We start from the raw sequence: 5,000 nt of genomic DNA on the forward strand, positions 1-5,000 counted from the left end.
GGTCAGCGGCTCCACCCATTGGACGACGGAGGGCTGGGGCGTGAAGGGGTTCACCTCGCACTGGGGCTTCAGCACAGCGCCCCTCCGGAGGCAGGAGGGAGGACTGGCAGAACGTGGCGGCCGGGTCTGGAGAGAGAGAGAGAGAGAGAGATGAGAGAGAGAGAGAGAGGGATGAGAGAGAGAGGGAGGGGAGAAGAAGAGAGAGAGAGAGGGATGGGAGAAGAAGAGAGAGAGGGATGAGAGAAGACGAGAGAAAGAGGGAGAGGGATGAGAGAGTATGTTTTTAGTCGTAAGTCCTAACCCCCCCCCCCTGACTAACGTACAACATGTCTCTAACGAGTGTCGAAATAATTTCGGGGGACATTTATTTGGAATTTATTTGCGAAAATGTATCGGGAGGGTGGAGGTAGAAATCGGAGGACGGCTGAGTTGTAATGCAAAACCATTCAGTCAAGGCCTAACATGAGGATAAAGACGACATTGTTTATTTATTAATTTATTGATATATATACCGGTACAGGGTTCACACAGGTCCTTGAAATCCTTGAAAGTTTGTGAATTTGAGAAAAAGAAATCAAGGTCTTAAAAAAGTTTTTGAAAATAGACCTGGGTCATTGAAAGTACTTGAATTCCCCTCTCGCTCTCTCTCTCTCTCTAAATTGTTCTTATATATAACAAGTTCTTTTACGTCAGTTCTGTCTCAAAGCCGTGTTGGGTCCTTGAATTTAAGGGAATTGAGTCTATCTATAAAGTCCTTGAAAAGGTGCTTGAAAGGTGCTAGAATTTGATGTTTCAGCAGGTGTGGGAACCATTATTACTGACCTGTGACAAAAAATACTCTTTCCGGGTCGACGTCTGTCAGTGGTCTCTGTGGTCCAGATCCCTGGCCGTCCGCCGTGGTTCTGACGTGGAGGAGAGACTTCTCCTGGCTCATGGCCAGACCCGGCTTCTCCTGGATGAACCAGCAGTCCAGAACCGGACAGGTCGCTCCATAGACTAAGAGAGTGGGGGGGAGGGAAGGAGAATGGGGGGGGGGGGAGGGAGGGAGTGGGGGGGAAGGAGGGAGAGAGTGTGGGGGAGGTAGGAAGAGAGAGAAAGACAGAGAGTGTGGGGAGAGAGAGAATGGGTGGGAGGAGAGAGGGGGGGGAGAAAAGGAGAGAGTGGGGGGGAGGAGATAGAGAAAGCGAGGGAGGGGGAGAGAGAGAGAGAGGGGGGAGGAGACCAGGACAGAGGAAGGGGGGGAGGGAGAGAGAGAGAGGATGATAGAACAGAAAGTTGTGTGAATAACACTGAAGAACAATGTTGTGTTGTACAATACCGTCAAAATATTGTCAACACACATTAACTGCCTTTAAATGAATGCCGTGAGTCACACTTTTTACTGAGTATAGTCCTTATACCCTGGATGTAGTCTATGGGCCAGGGGAAGCCGTCATCCATGGTTAAGAGTTGTTTAAACAGCCACTACTAACTTCAGCTAACTTAAGCATGATGGGGGGTAAGTCCATTATGTTCAATATTAGTGGCCAAATCACCTTGAAAGAACTACCAACCAAGCCAATAGTCAAGTTCATTTGAGCTCATTTGGCCATGATGGGATTTTAAATTGTGTTTACTTCCCCTTATCCCCATCGTGTTCTTAAAGTTAGTTAAAGTTAGTTAAGGTTAGTTAAGGTTAGTTAAGGTTAGTTAAAGTTAGTTAAGGTTAGTTAAGGTTAGTCGTGGCTGTTTAAACAACTGTGAAGGACTACAGTTTCTCATATATGAGGTGTAAACAAGTGATCTTATGAATAGGGAGAGCAGGGTGCGAAATAAGGGGGAGCTCGGGGAGCTATAGCTCCCCTAGTGGTGACATGAGCTCCCCTGGAAACATGGTTTGTGAAATTTTGGGGGAGCTCTAAAATATTCCAAATTGCGATGGATTTATTCCAAGTTGTGACGGATTTTACCTGGTGTAATATGATTTGTAGAGGCATACAATCTATTTTGATGTTGGTATTAGGTATATAAATGATATATAATAGCCTATATAGCCTACATATAGGCCTTTATTGGCTACAACTATGCGAAGGTAACAGAGCGGGGTGCACTGACGCTGAACCCCTCATAGTGATACGTAGGTGGACATGGTGCGTGCTGCTGAAATAGCTGACATGCGGTGTGTGGTTTAAAAAAAGTAACGCCAGCTCAGTAAATAATTCAAACTTAATGTTTACTTATAGGCTATGTGAATGTGACTGCACCACACATGTGAACAGTAACAAAGCAAATGCAGTTTAATTTTATGAAAAACATTGACAACTAAATCGGCGCAAAAAAAAAAAAAAAACTGGCATCTCCCATCGGTCACTATTTGTTGGCTATCTGGTGATATGGACGTCTTTGAGTGTCTAGAAAAGCGCTATAAGTCTAATGTATTATTATTATTTATTATTATTATGGACGTCACTTTAATCCGGCAGTTCTCAAGGTTTTTATGCACCAATCGATTCCTCTAGTCAGTGCGTCTTTATCACATTCATTGATGAAAAGGACGACTCGCATGTATAGGTGGAAGGGAACATTCATTGTGAGCACGGAAAATGTGAGTCTCACAACGGCTTTGCATTGATGAAACCAGGTAGGATGAACGCATAGTTCACTGTCCATTCCTAAATGCCCTGTTTCCACCGTCAACTTTCCTCTTTAGACCTTTGGAGAGTGACATGATGTTTCTCTTGCTAGCAGGTTAAATGTTTAGCTAACTTCACCCGGCACGCAAACAACCAATCCAATAATAATGTGACCTTGTAAGTTTGGGAGGAGGGGGGAATAATTATCACAATAAAACTATGTTAAATAATTATTAGATTAAGTTAGGCTGCGCTACATCGTCAGTCCACACATTTATTATTAAAAAATATGGAAAAGGGTGAAACTACGTTTCAACGTTGTTGAGAATCACAACACAAACTTGCTAGTCAAGCCAAAATACTGCAACGGATTGGACTGCTACCTAGTTAACTACAACACGACTTTACATTGTTAGCAGGCTCATAAAACAAGCCGTGTTAGTTGACTAGCGATGTGTCATTGATTTTCGACAACGCGGAAATGTATTCACATTTTTCGAAAGAAAAGTCAAAGCATTAGAACGTAGAACGGAAAATCGCACGCGCGCTTTGCGCACGGAAAGCCACCGGCCCGATCTGGCGTTTTTTTTTTTTTTTTTTTTTTGCTTTAATCCCTGGGCTCCCCCGCACACCGTGATTTAATTCGCACACTGAGGGAGAGGAAACACATGTCTCGTGTTGATATGACAGTAGTATTCGTGATACAAGAGTACGCTAAGCAATTTATACATGTTTACAAGAGACATTATAATGCTGCTCACTTACCGTGCAAGAAGGAATTCAACACGAGCAACAAGGACAGCTTGGAAACTGTAGAAATATTGGCCATGGCAGCTGATGACGACCTTGTCTTTAACTATTCTGGCGCAGTCTGGAGTGTGAAACACACTAATGTAATTGTAATGTAAGAATATTATTATGAGTGATTTCGGAGTTCCCCTAAACTGGCTGAAACGTTTCTTTCACTTTCATTTTCCTCGTCCGTCCCTGGTCATGCGCATACAGCCAACCTGCAGAGCTTTTAAGATCTTGTTAAGACAATGTATTGGACTTGAACTTGAATAACATAAATATGTGACAGTAGTAATAGTCAAAGTGTTCACGCATGAACCATGTATTTGTATTTGCACACCCTCGTCCATGCGGAAGGCGCTGCGACGTCGTTATTTTTCTGACTTTCACGCAGTTGCGATGTGTTCCTCTTACCACCAGGTGGCGCCACTGCCACGAAGTCTAAGCGTGTGTTATTATCTCCTCTCGTCACTTGATTTCTTGGAAATCAGAATTTTACGGCTTCAGTCTCACGACAAGTCTGTTTTTCATTCTTCGTTTTGATTATGCTACTTTACCGGTATGGTTCAGGTCATAATTCAGTGAAACATAATTGCATAACTGTGCATAATTGAATATTTGTTTTGTTAATTTTTTATAGCACATTGTATGTAACAATGACTTATAAAAAGAGACAACATACATGTGAGAATTGAACATAAGAATAACATTTCATTTTAAACTTTTTAAAAACTTTTTTAAAAATATAATTCAAGAGCTTTTGTTTGCTCTCACACATATTCAGCTTTTTTTTTTACTGCCTAACTAATCTGTTTGTATTAGTTTATTTGTAAAGGGAGAGATGGTGTTTCAACGCCTGGTAGAAACCTGTTAAACTGAATCCTACCTGGCAACAGATGACACATTTTAGCAGGCGAACACTAATACTATTATGACAGCACCCTATAGAAAGGTTAGGCTTTGTATCGCACCTAAAACAATGTACGCATACATGCACTTTATTACTATATTATATTATATTATATATATAATAATTATACTAAGTGATGTTGTATATTTCAGTTGATTTAACACACATAGTGTGTGTGGCTGTCTACACACTATCTTTAAATGCATAACCTAGCAGTTATATATAAACCTACATCCCAACCTACCAGGGAGGCTGGTGGAGGTAGAAATGGGAGGCCAGACTCATCCTAAAGCATGGAACGGAACCAGGAATGGTATCAAACACACTCCCACACCTAATTCTGCTCTATATGCATTACAATGAGTCCGTCCTCCCATTTCTACCTCCACCAGCCTCCCCTGCAACCCACAGTCTCTAAGCCCTGTGAACTGTGGTTTCAGGACCCTGGACAGCACCCCACAAAGACACTGTGGACCCCGTAAAAATACTAGCAACATAAGACCCTGCTTTAGACCCAGTAAAGATGCGGGCGGCTGTGGCGCAGGAGGTAGAGCCGGCGTCTAATGATCGCAAGGTTTGCCACATGTCAAGGTGTCCTTGGGCAAGACCTTGGGCAAGACCTTGGGCAAGACACTGAACCCTGAATTGCTCCCAATGAGCGGGCCGGCGCCTTGCATGGTAGCTTG

The sequence above is a fragment of the Nansenia antarctica genome, assembly GCF_963989245.1.
Source record: "Nansenia antarctica genome assembly, chromosome: 5".
Taxonomy (NCBI): domain Eukaryota; kingdom Metazoa; phylum Chordata; class Actinopteri; order Argentiniformes; family Microstomatidae; genus Nansenia; species Nansenia antarctica.